General features: G+C 43.4%; 1 protein-coding gene across 1 annotated transcript in view; it reads right to left on the bottom strand.

Moving 5' to 3' along the window:
- Positions 1 to 16,956, bottom strand: part of tjap1 (tight junction associated protein 1 (peripheral)) — a 55,312-nt gene that overhangs the window by 36,293 nt on the left and 2,063 nt on the right. The window contains exon 2 of the mRNA XM_080782085.1: positions 8,212 to 8,309. The gene's annotated coding sequence lies outside the window, so the exon portion shown is untranslated. The remainder of the gene's footprint in view (positions 1 to 8,211; positions 8,310 to 16,956) is intronic.

Raw genomic sequence — 16,956 nt, 5'->3', positions numbered from 1 at the left:
GAACCAAATGCACACGTACACTCTCAGAGTTACAGAGTACAGGTTCCGCAGAATTCATATTAATAATTAATTAATTCATATAATTAGTCCTTGACGTGAACAAGGCTGAGAGCCACTCGTATTGCCGTTTCTGCTTATATACAAATCTAAGATGATTACATTTTTTATTTTTTTTATTTACAACTGCAGAGTTGACAGTTCACAGTTCAGATGTATATAAACTGGCACTTTTACAGAAATGTGGATCAATGTAGAACTGAATAAAATATATAAATACAATGAATACAAACATGAACTGGAACATGTACTTTACCAGCTGTCAGTGAACAGCAGATCACACGCACACGCACGCACGCACGCACGCACGCACGCACGCACACACACACACACACACACACACACACACACACACACACACACACACACACACACACACACACACACACACACACACACACACACACACACACACACACACACACACACACACACACACACACACACACACACACACACACACACACACACACACACACACACATGATATATTAATGAACCATGTGAAATATTCATGTCTTGTTCAACATTATAAAATTATTTCACCCTCACATTAAAAATGAACACAATGGGATGTTTCACTAGAACAGTGGTGTTCAACCAGTGGTCCGGGGACCACCAGTGTACTGTACTGTATTCTGTTATGGGATGTTTCACTAGAACAGTGGTGTTCAACCAGTGGTCCGGGGACCACCAGTGTACTGTACTGTATTCTGTTATGGGATGTTTCACTAGAACAGTGGTGTTCAACCAGTGGTCCGGGGACCACCAGTGTACTGTACTGTATTCTGTTATGGGATGTTTCACTAGAACAGTGGTGTTCAACCAGTGGTCCGGGGACCACCAGTGTACTGTACTGTATTCTGTTATGGGATGTTTCACTAGAACAGTGGTGTTCAACCAGTGGTCCGGGGACCACCAGTGTACTGTACTGTATTCTGTTATGGGATGTTTCACTAGAACAGTGGTGTTCAACCAGTGGTCCGGGGACCACCAGTGTACTGTACTGTATTCTGTTATGGGATGTTTCACTAGAACAGTGGTGTTCAACCAGTGGTCCGGGGACCACTGTAAAGCGTACTGTATTCTGTTATGGGATGTTTCACTAGAACAGTGGTGTTCAACCAGTGGTCCGGGGACCACTGTAAAGCGTACTGTATTCTGTTATGGGATGTTTCACTAGAACAGTGGTGTTCAACCAGTGGTCCGGGGACCACTGTAAAGCGTACTGTATTCTGTTATGGGATGTTTCACTAGAACAGTGGTGTTCAACCAGTGGTCCGGGGACCACTGTAAAGCGTACTGTATTCTGTTATGGGATGTTTCACTAGAACAGTGGTGTTCAACCAGTGGTCCGGGGACCACTGTAAAGCGTACTGTATTCTGTTATGGGATGTTTCACTAGAACAGTGGTGTTCAACCAGTGGTCCGGGGACCACCAGTGTACTGTACTGTATTCTGTTATGGGATGTTTCACTAGAACAGTGGTGTTCAACCAGTGGTCCGGGGACCACCAGTGTACTGTACTGTATTCTGTTATGGGATGTTTCACTAGAACAGTGGTGTTCAACCAGTGGTCCGGGGACCACCAGTGTACTGTACTGTATTCTGTTATGGGATGTTTCACTAGAACAGTGGTGTTCAACCAGTGGTCCGGGGACCACCAGTGTACTGTACTGTATTCTGTTATGGGATGTTTCACTAGAACAGTGGTGTTCAACCAGTGGTCCGGGGACCACTGTAAAGCGTAATGTATTCTGTTATGGGATGTTTCACTAGAACAGTGGTGTTCAACCAGTGGTCCGGGGACCACCAGTGTACTGTACTGTATTCTGTTATGGGATGTTTCACTAGAACAGTGGTGTTCAACCAGTGGTCCGGGGACCACTGTAAAGCGTAATGTATTCTGTTATGGGATGTTTCACTAGAACAGTGGTGTTCAACCAGTGGTCCGGGGACCACCAGTGTACTGTACTGTATTCTGTTATGGGATGTTTCACTAGAACAGTGGTGTTCAACCAGTGGTCCGGGGACCACCAGTGTACTGTACTGTATTCTGTTATGGGATGTTTCACTAGAACAGTGGTGTTCAACCAGTGGTAAGCTACGGAGCTACGGAGGTAGGAAGTTAAGGAGATAGGAAAGGTTGTCGATAAGGAGGTAGGAAAGGTTAGAAGGTAAGAAGCAGGGCATTGGAAAAAGATTGGAAAAGATTGAAATAAATATTTGTACTTTGTATTTAAAAACTGTGTACATTGGTGACTATAACTATAATCTACCTGATTAGCTAGGCGGGAAATAGAGGTGATAGTTCAGTTGGTGATACAAGCATGAAATTTGGTACAGATGACCTTTATATGACCATAATCGATAATCAACCTCGGGCCACGCAAAATTCCTCCATTTTCCAAGATGGCCGCCAATTTGCAATTGGACCTATACGTTTTGGACTACACCAATTCGCGGGGCCTATAAAACTTAGAATTTCCACTAATTTTGGTATAAGATATGTCCTGGAGGTATTTCTACCAAGTGAGATAAAACAATAACATTAGGTTCCAATATGGCGGTATATTTTTCAAAATGGCTGCTGAGAAATTACATAAATGTACATCTGCTCATGGTTAATCCACAGTTGGCGATACAAGCATGAAATTTGGCACAGATGACCTTTATATGACCATAATCGATAATCAACCTCGGGCCACCAAAATTCCTCCATTTTCCAAGATGGCCGCCAGTTTGCAATTGGACAGCTAGGCGGGAATAGAGGTGATAGGTCAGTTGGTGATACAAGCATGAAATTTGGTACAGATGACCTTTATATGACCATAATCGATAATCAACCTCGGGCCACGCAAAATTCCTCCATTTTCCAAGATGGCCGCCAGTTTGCAATTTGGACATACGTTTTGGACTACAACAATTTGCGGGGTCTATAAAACTTAGAATTTCCCCTAATTTTGGTATAAGATATGTCCTGGAGGTATTTCTACCAAGTGAGATAACATTAGGTTCCAATATGGCGGCATATTTTTCAATATGACTCTTGGGAAACTACGTCTCCAACACTGAGCTTTGCCAGAAGGTTATCGTCCAGCAGGTTTTGGGCAATTCTCTGCAGCTTGGTAGTCATTGTGAGAGACATCGCTTCTCTCAGATTCTTCTTTGTGTCTGTCTGGTTACATATGAAACACTCTCCTGTCGTTTCATAATCAGCTTCTGCAGAAGTCTTATTAAGGCTGCTGCGAGTGAACTTAGCACAAGGTACTTCACACTTCTCTTCTGATGACTTGGACTTCCTTTTTCTTTCCAATTTTGTTGCTTTAAACTTCAGTTTACATGAATCATGGTATGTGGCTTTGTTCCTCTCAAGTGTCAACTGAATTCCATCACCGTCATCAAGTCGCTTGGGGTCAAACATTATTGGCATGCAATTCAGTTCGTAAAACTGGGGAATATTGGTAGCCAATGTCACATAACCACTGCTAGTGGCATCAACTAGCTTCTCAACTGTAGAACGCTGGCACAAACAGCACTAATTCCAATAGGTTGTACTAGATGTACTGTTTTCCTGTGATGAACATGATGGCATTTCTGCCTGTGTGTCCATTGCAATTTCGTAGGCCGAGGGTTTATCCTTTTACCACCAATGAAAAAAAAGATACACTTTACAGTATGGGATACAACTGGGCTCAGATAATAACATGACTATCCTACCCCCAGTCCGATCATCCATCCAATGCTATTTAATTCCTGTGTGATCTGTACACCGTCCGAAAGACTAAAGCCCCGTCTTCCTTGGCTCGGCTCTCCCGCGCTGGCACATCCTGTCAATTTAGGTGCGGCTGTTTAAGTTTAATTTGGGGCAACCTAAACAACATTTAGGAAACTAGAAAAAATATTAATTAATAGCTAGCATTGAACCCCATGCTGAGTCTCACAGCTATAGTGTCAACCAGTGTGCCCTGGTAGTGCAATGACACTATACAATATTTAAAAATTGTCAATTGGGCTGGGAAGATTTTGAAAACCTGTCAGCCATCTTGAAATATTCAGGAATTCTGCGTGGCCCACGGTTGATTATGAATTAGGGTGGTATAAAAGTGATCTGTGACAAATGTTTATATCACCAACTGTGCATTAACCATGAACAGTACATTTATGCAATATACCGGCAGCCATATTTGAAAAAGGAGTACAGGAGAGTGGTGGAGAACTTCATCGACTGGGCGGAACAGAACCACCTGCTGCTGAACATTAAAAAAACAAAAGAGCTGGTGTTCGACGCTAGGCGGAGTAAGAGGAGGACCCCAGCACCCATCACCATCCAGGGAGAGGAGGTGGAGATCGTGGACTCCTATAAATTCCTGGGTGTCCACCTGAACAAGGACCTGGACTGGAAAGACAATACTGAGGCCGTCTACAAGAAGGGACAGAGCAGACTGTACCTCCTGAGGAGGCTCAGGTCCTTCGGAGTATGTAGCAGGCTACTGGTTATGTTTTACCAGTCGGTTGTGGCCAGCATTTTATTCTATGCTGTGGTATGCTGGGGAGGGGGCATCAAGGCCGGGGAGCTCAACAGGATCAACAAAATCATAAAGAAGGCCAGTTCTGTTGTTGGCCTCCGAATGGAGAGCCTACAGTCAGTGGTGGAGAGGAGGATCGGGGATAAGCTGAACTCCATGCTGGAAAATCCCTCCCACTCCTTCCATGGTGTGCTGCGGGAAAGGACGAGCACCTTCAGCAGTAGGCTCACACTCCCCTTGATCCGGACGGAACGCTACAGACAGTCCTTTATGCCAACTGCCATCACACTACACAATACACAGAAGCATTAAGATCTGCCCCCCCACCCATATGGTCCTGGTCTTGTGTGTTTATGTCCTTTGTGTCTGTTTTTTGTGTTTTTCTGTCTGTCCAGTAGCTTTGTAGGTTTTAGTTTTTAACTCTATGCACTTTGCTGCTGTAACACTGCAATTTCCCCTCTGGGATTAATAAAGTATATCTCTCTCATCTCATCTCTCAAAAAATGCCGCCATATTGGAACCCAATATATATATTCTTTATTGTACTTAGTAGAAATACCTCCAGAACATATTCTCTTATATCAAATTGTGGGGAAATAAAATATTTACAGCCCCAGCAAGGTCATATAGTCCAAAACGTATTTACAGTTGCAGCCATTTTTAAAACTGGCGGGCCACCTTGAAAGAATTGGAATTCTGCGTGGCCCTAGGTTGATTATCGATTATGGTCATATAAAGGTCATCTGTGCCAATTTTCATGCTTGTATCGCCAACTGTGGATTAACCATGAGCAGATGTACATTTATGCAATTTCTGGCGGCCATCTTGGAAAATGGAGGAATTTTGCGTGGCCCGAGGTTGATTATCGATTATGGTCATATAAAGGTCATCTGTACCAAATTTCATGCTTGTATCACCAACTGACCTATCACCTCTATTCCCGCCTAGCTGTCCAATTGCAAACTGGCGGCCATCTTGGAAAATGGAGGAATTTTGCGTGGCCCGAGGTTGATTATCGATTATGGTCATATAAAGGTCATCTGTGCCAAATTTCATGCTTGTATCGCCAACTGTGGATTAACCATGAGCAGATGTACATTTATGCAATTTCTGGCGGCCATCTTGGAAAATGGAGGAATTTTGCGTGGCCCGAGGTTGATTATCGATTATGGTCATATAAAGGTCATCTGTACCAAATTTCATGCTTGTATCACCAACTGACCTATCACCTCTATTCCCGCCTAGCTGTCCAATTGCAAACTGGCGGCCATCTTGGAAAATGGAGGAATTTTGCGTGGCCCGAGGTTGATTATCGATTATGGTCATATAAAGGTCATCTGTGCCAAATGTCATGCTTGTATCGCCAACTGTGGATTAACCATGAGCAGATGTACATTTATGCAATTTCTGGCGGCCATCTTGGAAAATGGAGGAATTTTGCGTGGCCCGAGGTTGATTATCGATTATGGTCATATAAAGGTCATCTGTACCAAATTTCATGCTTGTATCACCAACGGAACTATCACCTTTATTCCCGCCTAGCTAATAGTCCAAAACGTATTTACAGTTGCAGCCATTTTTAAAACTGGCGGGCCACCTTGAAAAAATTGGAATTCTGCGTGGCCCGAGGTTGATTATCGATTAGGGACATATGAAGGACATCTGTACCAAATTTCATGCTTGTATCACCAACTGAACTATCATGCATTGAAAACAGCAATTTCCCGCCTAGCTAGATCTTGAGGCCAAACAAAAAGATTATAAATAACATTATTTTCTCATCAACTAGTACCAACAAGGTCCACTAGTGGATTCACTAGTCAATTCATTGATTGATTGAAATATGTATTAACAGTTTGCAGAATTACAGTACATTTCAAGCACAAACTCAATACAAAGACTGTTAACTGTGAGTGGACGACCCAATTAAGCATTACACTTGTTTACAACAGGGTCCACCATGTTAAATTCATCAAAATTGGCTCCAGATGATCGCTGTGCTTTAGACCCGCTGTTGACCTGTCTGTCTAGCATCAAATGTTGGATGAGTGAGAACTTTCTCAAGCTAAATGAGGATAAGACAGAAGTTCTCATAATCGGTTCTAGTGAACAGAAATAATCAATAATAAGCAGACTTGGTAACCTGACTGTAGAAAGTAACAGTACAGTAAAGAACCTGGGGGTTATTATTGATTCTGAATTTAATTTTAATTCACACATTAATCATTTTACCAAGATTGCCTTTTTTCACCTTAGAAATATTGCACGAATCAGAGCCTATTTGTCCTTGGACGATGCAAAAACGCTAATCCACGCCTTTGTTTTCTCTCGGCTTGATTACTGCAATGCACTTTTTTCAGGACTGCCTAAGAAAACAACCGACAGATTACAACTTGTCCAAAATGCAGCAGCCAGAGTTTTAACTAGAACTGAGAGAACATATTACTCCAGTTTTGGCTTCACTGCACTGGCTTCCGGTTGTTTTTAGGATTGATTTTAAAATTATTTTACTTGTCTATAAAGCTCTCAATGGTCTCGCACCTTCCTACCTAAATGACTGCCTGCCTAAATATGTCCCAAACCGCCCCCTAAGGTCTTCCACTGCCGGCCTGCTCGCTTTGCCTAAAAGAAATGGCAACTAAAAAAATACGGGGAAGAAGCTTTTTGCTTCTACGGGCCGTCGGCATGGAACAAACTCCCACTGTACCTTCGACAGGCAGCCTCTGTAGACATTTTTAAAGCTCAGCTCAAGACCCACTTCTACAACATTGCTTTTAATTGATATTTTATTTTTTATTTTTGTTCATGTCAATTCATGTCCTCACTGTATTGCATTACTGCTTGTTTTTTAATGTTGTTGCCTTGCTTTTCTTTTATTCTCCATTTTTCTGTAAAGCACTTTGAGCTGCATTTCATGTCATGAAAGGTGCTATACAAATAAAGTTTTATTATTATTATTATTAAAACATTTAGAGACGTACAAATAGACACTTCTAGATAGTCAAAGAACAGAACAGGATTTCATCATAAAGGAGGTAAAAAGGGAAAAGAAACATATACAGTGGGGGGGGAAAGAGGGGCTAGTTGAATAGTCGACTAGTTGAATAGTTGAATAGTTGAATAGTTGACTAGTTGAATAGTTGACTAGTTGAATAGTTGAATAGTTGACTAGTTGAATAGTTGAATAGTTGACTAGTTGAATAGTTGACTAGTTGAATAGTTGAATAGTTGACTAGTTGAATAGTTGAACAGTCCACTAGTTGAATAGTCCACTAGTTGAATAGTCCACTAGTTGAATAGTCCACTAGTTGAATAGTGGACTAGTTGAATAGTGGACTAGTTGAATAGTCCACTAGTTGAATAGTGGACTAGTTGCTTAATGCCCTAGTAGGGAGGTCGGAAAGCAGACAGGAAGTGAGACATGACAGGAGAGGTGACAAGGTAGCTAGCCATGTGCTCTGAATTATGTACCAACAGGTAGTGCGTGCGTGCGTATGTACGTGCGTACGTGTGTACGTACGTACGTGCGTGCGTATGTACGTGTGTACGTACGTACGTACGTGCGTGCGTATGTACGTGCATGCGTGCGGTGCATAGCAGGCTGAAACCCAGACAGAACACTCACCTCTTGAGCCAGGGCACTAGTAGGTTGTGGGTTCATCTCCCTTCCGGTCTCCTCCGTCTTCAACAGTCCTGTTTCTGTTCTTCTCTTCCTCCGTTAGCCTGACAGAGAGAGAGAGAGAGAGAAAACATGACATGGATCACCTGACACACACACACACACACACACACACACACACACACACAGACAGTGGAGTCACTTTACAGCAGAGAATCAGAGATCAGGAACCCGACACGGACGACAAGTAGACATGTCCTTATATGGTTGTGTGCTGTGGTTGTACCGGTCAGTACAACAGTATCAGACTGTGGTTGTACCGGTCAGTACAACAGTATCAGACTGAGGTTGTACCGGTCAGTACAACAGTATCAGACTGTGGTCGTACCGGTCAGTACAACAGTATCAGACTGTGGTTGTACCGGTCAGTACAACAGTATCAGACTGAGGTTGTACCGGTCAGTACAACAGTATCAGACTGTGGTTCGTACCGGTCAGTACAACAGTATCAGACTGTGGTTCGTACCGGTCAGTACAACAGTATCAGACTGTGGTTGTACCGGTCAGTACAACAGTATCAGACTGTGGTTGTAGTGGTCAGTACAACAGTATCAGACTGTGGTTGTACCGGTCAGTACAACAGTATCAGACTGAGGTTGTACCTGTCAGTACAACAGTATCAGACTGAGGTTGTAGTGGTCAGTACAACAGTATCAGACTGTGGTTCGTACCGGTCAGTACAACAGTATCAGACTGTGGTTGTACCGGTCAGTACAACAGTATCAGACTGAGGTTGTACCGGTCAGTACAACAGTATCAGACTGTGGTTGTAGTGGTCAGTACAACAGTATCAGATTGTGGTTGTACCGGTCAGTACAACAGTATCAGACTGTGGTTGTACTGGTCAGTACAACAGTATCAGACTGAGGTTGTACCGGTCAGTACAACTGTATCAGACTGTGGTTGTAGTGGTCAGTACAACAGTATCAGACTGAGGTTGTACCGGTCAGTACAACAGTATCAGACTGTGGTTGTACTGGTCAGTACAACAGTATCAGACTGAGGTTGTACCGGTCAGTTGAGATTGTGTAGCTTGAATTCCATTCCTCAGTCAGAATTAAAAGAAACAGACAGACAGACAGACAGACGCAGTATGACATTTAGAAAATGTACAACTCATCTCGAGAGACTTTCTTCTGACAATGACCTTTACCACCAAAAACATCATTACATGTTTTCACGCGCCACACACACACACACACACACACACACACACACACACACACTTCGCTGAAGGCGGGGGAGTTCAGCCGGGGGGGGGAGGTCCGCGGGGGTCTCGGCTCTGTACAGCAAAGCCTGCGAAACGTTTTCACGCGTTTGCCCTCCGACCCCCATCTGAAAACATGGGGGGGGGGGGGTTGTATTAACCCATTTAGACCTGAGGCAGATTTTTTAAAAAAGTGAACCGAGTGGTGCAACTCCTCTCTCTCTGTCAGAAGTTGGATTTGCGTCCAGCAGGTGGCAGCAATGTCACATACTTCTCTCGTTCCAATTTCACGCACACCACTCATGCTCACACAGGTACACAAACAGGTACACGGACATTGCTGGATGTAAGAGTGGTTGCACCACTCAAAAATAAAACACCTTGTAAAAAACCTAACCTAGGTTTTCAGAAAAACCTTTCCTAAAATATATTTTTGATCCCACGATTTTGTAACCCATTTTTCACCCCTGTGTCAATCATCTAATTCTATTGTGATCCTGGGCTCTACACACCCTCCGCCAACCTGGGGAGAGCAACGGACTTGAACTCATGCTTCCTTTACGCATGAGGAGTCCAAGTCGCTCCTTTACACCTGACAGGGGGGAGTTTCCCTGGTTGGACGTAGCGCGTGGAAGGAACACGTTATTCCAACCAGTTCCTCTCCCCTCCAGCAGGGGGAGTTTCCCTGGTTGAGCTTCACTACACCCATTTAGATCTGAGGACGATTCTAGAAATGTCTTCTAAATCATGACAGTTTTCTATATCAGTCGTTCTCAAACTATTTCATGTCAAGGACCCCCAGAATTATCTGTAATTGTCCACCATCTGAAAATACGTTGTTCCAGGGACCCCCACCTCCCCAAAGATTTGAGTTAAAAACCTTCGCTCTGAAATAATAATATATATTCAAAGATTTGCACCACATTTTCACGATTTTTCAAGAACAGCAGATCTGCAAGCTCGTAGCGCGCGGCACTATGGTGCCGCTACGAGCTTGTAGATCTGCTGTTCTTCAAGAGCTTAAAAGCATGAACACAATGCTTAACACACCAAAGAGGGGTTTCCGCCCAGAACTGATTAAGAAGCTGTGCTATGCTATGGTGTCTGGTTCACAGAGGGTGATCACGTTACACATCTCACCGCTGAGGGCTTCATCCCCCCCACCGGTTGGGTTACGAGACACAGCGGTGAGTCTTCAGGACTCAGGACTTCACCGCAGAGACAGGAATGGAAACATGTGATGCAGAGACTGACCAGTAACTGACCAGTACAACCTCAGTCTGATACTGTTGTACTGACCGGTACAACCTCAGTCTGATACTGTTGTACTGACCGGTACAACCTCAGTCTGATACTGTTGTACTGACCGGTACAACCACAGTCTGATACTGTTGTACTGACCGGTACAACCTCAGTCTGATACTGTTGTACTGACCGGTACAACCTCAGTCTGATACTGTTGTACTGACCGGTACAACCTCAGTCTGATACTGTTGTACTGACCGGTACAACCTCAGTCTGATACTGTTGTACTGACCGGTACAACCTCAGTCTGATACTGTTGTACTGACCGGTACAACCTCAGTCTGATACTGTTGTACTGACCGGTACAACCTCAGTCTGATACTGTTGTACTGACCGGTACAACCTCAGTCTGATACTGTTGTACTGACCGGTACAACCTCAGTCTGATACTGTTGTACTGACCGGTACAACCTCAGTCTGATACTGTTGTACTGACCGGTACAACCTCAGTCTGATACTGTTGTACTGACCGGTACAACCTCAGTCGGATACTGTTGTACTGACCAGTACAACCTCAGTCTGAAACTGTTGTACTGACCAGTACAACCTCAGTCTGATACTGTTGTACTGACCGGTACAACCTCAGTCTGATACTGTTGTACTGACCGGTACAACCTCAGTCTGATACTGTTGTACTGACCGGTACAACCTCAGTCTGATACTGTTGTACTGACCGGTACAACCTCAGTCTGATACTGTTGTACTGACCGGTACAACCTCAACCTGCTAGTGCCAGTTGCTGGCACTAGCAACTGGCACTAGCAACTGGCACTAGCAACTGGCACTCTCACTAGCAACTGGCACTAGCAACTGGCACTAGCAACTGGCACTAACATCTAGCAAATGAGAACTGGCACTCTCACTTTATGACGGTTATGACAACACATAGAATGGGTGTTACATTCTAGGCTGGGGTTAGTGGGGCATGCATGCATTCATATATCTCTCTCTCTCTCTCCATCTCTCCCTCTCTCCCTCCCTCTCTCTCTCTCTCTCTCTCTCTCTCTGAGAAGACCCATTCTACTCAATTACATTGCATTCCATTCTACACACAGATCAGCCATTGTGTGTGTGTGTGTGTGTGTGTGTGTGTGTGTGTGTGTGTGTGTGTGTGTGTGTGTGTGTGTGTGTGTGTGTGTGTGTGTGTGTGTGAGAGAACGTTGAGATCTCAACGTGCGTGCGTGTGTGCGTACCATTAAAATTAGACCCAGGACATCCACACACATCTTATAAAAAAAAACGTGTGATGCTGAAGATGTGTGAGATCTCCAAAATGATTGTCAATTTTGCCATTGACAATTAATGAAAGGAGAATTGAGAATTGACACAACATCAGGTGGGAACTGGCAGCCATGACGACCAACAAGAAATGAAAAAGTTATCCCATAAAACAAACAGGAGGAGGAAGGCTCTACGTCCTCCCGGTGGGGGCTCCTCACCGGTAGGGATGTGGACGACTCAAATGGATTAATCAAAATAAATATGAAATAAATGCTTCAACATGTAGCTATAGGTGTAATGTTAGAGTCCACAGAAGACATGTAAATATGAAATAAATGCTTCAACATGTAGCTATAGGTGTAATGTTAGAGTCCACAGAAGACATGTAAATATGAAATAAATGCTTCAACATGTAGCTAGGTGACAATGTTAGAGTCCACAGAAGACATGTAAAGATGAAATAAATGCTTCAACATGTAGCTAGGTGACAATGTTAGAGTCCACAGAAGACATGTAAATATGAAATAAATGCTTCAACATGTAGCTAGGTGTAATGTTAGAGTCCACAGAAGACATGTAAATATGAAATAAATGCTTCAACATGTAGCTAGGTGACAATGTTAGAGTCCACAGAAGACATGTAAAGATGAAATAAATGCTTCAACATGTAGCTAGGTGACAATGTTAGAGTCCACAGAAGACATGTAAATATGAAATAAATGCTTCAACATGTAGCTAGGTGTAATGTTAGAGTCCACAGAAGACATGTAAATATGAAATAAATGCTTAAACATGTAGCTAGGTGTAATGTTAGAGACCACAGAAGTAATGTAAATATGAAATAAATGCTTCAACATGTAGCTAGGTGACAATGTTAGAGTCCACAGAAGACATGTAAATATGAAATAAATGCTTCAACATGTAGCTAGGTGTAATGTTAGAGTCCACAGAAGACATGTAAATATGAAAAAAATGCTTCAACATGTAGCTAGGTGTAATGTTAGAGTCCACAGAAGACATGTAAATATGAAAAAAATGCTTCAACATGTAACTAGGTGTAATGTTAGAGTCCACAGAAGTGAACCTTTCAAGCCTGTTTTCTCAACTCTCAGCTGTTTCTCTGCAAGACATTACTCTATAAGCCATATCTCCTAAACTGGTGGGTCAACTGAATAACCAATGTCAATTTGAAGCTATGATTCCATGCTTTCAGTTTCATATTACATGAAAAAACTGATTGACAGCTCATACATCCACACAGAAAAGTCCTATCTGATTGACCCACACAGAAAAGTCCTATCTGACTGACAGCCCTATACATCCACACAGAAAAGTCCTATCTGATTGACAGCCCCATACATCCAAACAGAAAAGTCCTATCTGATTGACAGCCCATACATCCACACAGAAAAGTCCTATCTGATTGACAGCCCCATACATCCAAACAGAACAGTCCTATCTGATTGACAGCCCCATACATCCACACAGAAAAGTCCTATCTGATTGACAGCCCCATACATCCAAACAGAAAAGTCCTATCTGATTGACAGCCCCATACATCCACACAGAAAAGTCCTATCTGATTGACAGCCCCATACATCCACACAGAAAAGTCCTATCTGATTGACAGCCCCATACATCCACACAGAACAGTCCTATCTGATTGACAGCCCCATACATCCACACAGAAAAGTCCTATCTGATTGACAGCCCCATACATCCACACAGAACAGTCCTATCTGATTGACAGCCCCATACATCCACACAGAACAGTCCTATCTGATTGACAGCCCATACATCCACACAGAAAAGTCCTATCTGATTGACAGCCCCATACATCCACACATAAAAGTCCTATCTGATTGACAGCCCCATACATCCACACAGAAAAGTCCTATCTGATTGACAGCCCCATACATCCACACAGAAAAGTCCTATCTGATTGACAGCCCATACATCCAAACAGAAAAGTCCTATCTGATTGACAGCCCCATACATCCACACAGAAAAGTCCTATCTGATTGACAGCCCCATACATCCACACATAAAAGTCCTATCTGATTGACAGCCCCATACATCCACACAGAAAAGTCCTATCTGATTGACAGCCCCATACATCCCGACAGAAAAGTCCTATCTGATTGACAGCCCCATACATCCCCACAGAAAAGTCCTATCTGATTGACAGCCCCATACATCCCCACAGAAAAGTCCTATCTGATTGACAGCCCCATACATCCAAACAGAAAAGTCCTATCTGATTGACAGCCCCATACATCCACACAGAAAAGTCCTATCTGATTGACAGCCCCATACATCCAAACAGAAAAGTCCTATCTGATTGACAGCCCCATACATCCACACAGAAAAGTCCTATCATATTGACAGCCCCATACATCCAAACAGAAAAGTCCTATCTGATTGACAGCCCCATACATCCACACAGAAAAGTCCTATCTGATTGACAGCCCCATACATCCACACAGAAAAGTCCTATCTGATTGACAGCCCCATACATCCAAACAGAAAAGTCCTATCTGATTGACAGCCCATACATCCAAACAGAAAAGTCCTATCTGATTGACAGCCCCATACATCCAAACAGAAAAGTCCTATCTGATTAACAGCCCCATACATCCACACAGAAAAGTCCTATCTGATTGACAGCCCCATACATCCACACAGAAAAGTCCTATCTGATTGACAGCCCCATACATCCAAACAGAAAAGTCCTATCTGATTGACAGCCCATACATCCAAACAGAAAAGTCCTATCTGATTGACAGCCCCATACATCCACACAGAAAAGTCCTATCTGATTGACAGCCCCATACATCCACACAGAAAAGTCCTATCTGATTGACAGCCCCATACATCCAAACAGAAAAGTCCTATCTGATTGACAGCCCCATACATCCACACAGAACAGTCCTATCTGATTGACAGCCCCATACATCCACACAGAAAAGTCCTATCTGACTGATAGCCCCATACATCCACACAGAAAAGTCCTATCTGACTGATAGCCCCATACATCCACACAGAAAAGTCCTATCTGATTGACAGCCCCATACATCCAAACAGAAAAGTCCTATCTGATTGACAGCCCCATACATCCACACAGAAAAGTCCTATCTGATTGACAGCCCCATACATCCACACAGAAAAGTCCTATCTGATTGACAGCCCCATACATCCACACAGAAAAGTCCTATCTGATTGACAGCCCCATACATCCACACAGAAAAGTCCTATCTGATTGACAGCCCCATACATCCAAACAGAAAAGTCCTATCTGATTGACAGCCCCACACATCCAAACAGAAAAGTCCTATCTGATTGACAGCCCCATACATCCAAACAGAAAAGTCCTATCTGATTGACAGCCCATACATCCACACAGAAAAGTCCTATCTGATTGACAGCCCCATACATCCACACAGAACAGTCCTATATCTGATTGACAGCCCCATACATCCAAACAGAAAAGTCCTATCTGATTGACAGCCCCATACATCCACACAGAAAAGTCCTATCTGATTGACAGCCCCATACATCCACACAGAAAAGTCCTGTCTGATTGACAGCCCATACATCCAAACAGAAAAGTCCTATCTGATTGACAGCCCCATACATCCACAAGAAAATTCCTATCTGATTGACAGCCCATACATCCACACAGAAAAGTCCTATCTGATTGACAGCCCCATACATCCACACAGAAAAGTCCTATCTGATTGACAGCCCCATACATCCACAAGAAAAGTCCTATCTGATTGACAGCCCATACATCCACACAGAAAAGTCCTATCTGATTGACAGCCCCATACATCCACACAGAAAAGTCCTATCATATTGACAGCCCCATACATCCAAACAGAAAAGTCCTATCTGATTGACAGCCCCATACATCCACACAGAAAAGTCCTATCTGATTGACAGCCCCATACATCCACACAGAACAGTCCTATCTGATTGACAGCCCCATACATCCACACAGAAAAGTCCTATCTGACTGATAGCCCCATACATCCACACAGAAAAGTCCTATCTGATTGACAGCCCCATACATCCACACAGAAAAGTCCTATTTGATTGACAGCCCCATACATCCAAACAGAACAGTCCTATCTGATTGACAGCCCCATACATCCACACAGAAAAGTCCTATCTGATTGACAGCCCCATACATCCACACAGAACAGTCCTATCTGATTGACAGCCCCATACATCCACACAGAACAGTCCTATATCTGATTGACAGCCCCATACATCCACACAGAACAGTCCTATCTGATTGACAGCCCCATACATCCACACAGAAAAGTCCTATCTGATTGACAGCCCCATACATCCACACAGAACAGTCCTATCATATTGACAGCCCCATACATCCACACAGAAAAGTCCTATCTGATTGACAGCCCCATACATCCACACAGAACAGTCCTATATCTGACTGATAGCCCCATACATCCAAACAGAACAGTCCTATCTGATTGACAGCCCCATACATCCACACAGAACAGTCCTATATCTGATTGCATTAAACAATGCTAAACTCACTTCATGCATGTAATTTGCACAGAGCCTCTACATTCTACAATGTGGAAACAATGCATTGTTCAAGTTTTTACCCTGTAAGTGACGTCAATGTTGCAAACATCTCATTTACAGTAGTAACGTGAGCATGTACAGTATATAAGTGAGGATGTACAGCCAACATTATACCAAAAAGGTCCACATGATTTGATCATATCAAGTTGCATAAAGCTTCTTAAAGTGGTCATACATTAACACAAGGTCATACATTAACCATTTGAAACCCTTCGGGGGATTCCTGCAGACCTTTTTTTTTGTTGCCTAGGGCAGTGGTTCCCAAAGTGGGGTCCGGGGACCCCCAGGGGTCCTTGAGGGAGTTCCAGGGGGTCCCCAGCCTAAATGATAGTTTGGAACCA

The sequence above is a fragment of the Protomyctophum bolini genome, assembly GCF_963924005.1.
Source record: "Protomyctophum bolini genome assembly, chromosome: 14".
NCBI lineage: Eukaryota > Metazoa > Chordata > Actinopteri > Myctophiformes > Myctophidae > Protomyctophum > Protomyctophum bolini.
The sequence above is the reverse complement of the archived record's forward strand: the minus strand, read 5'-3'. Positions and strand labels throughout refer to the sequence as shown.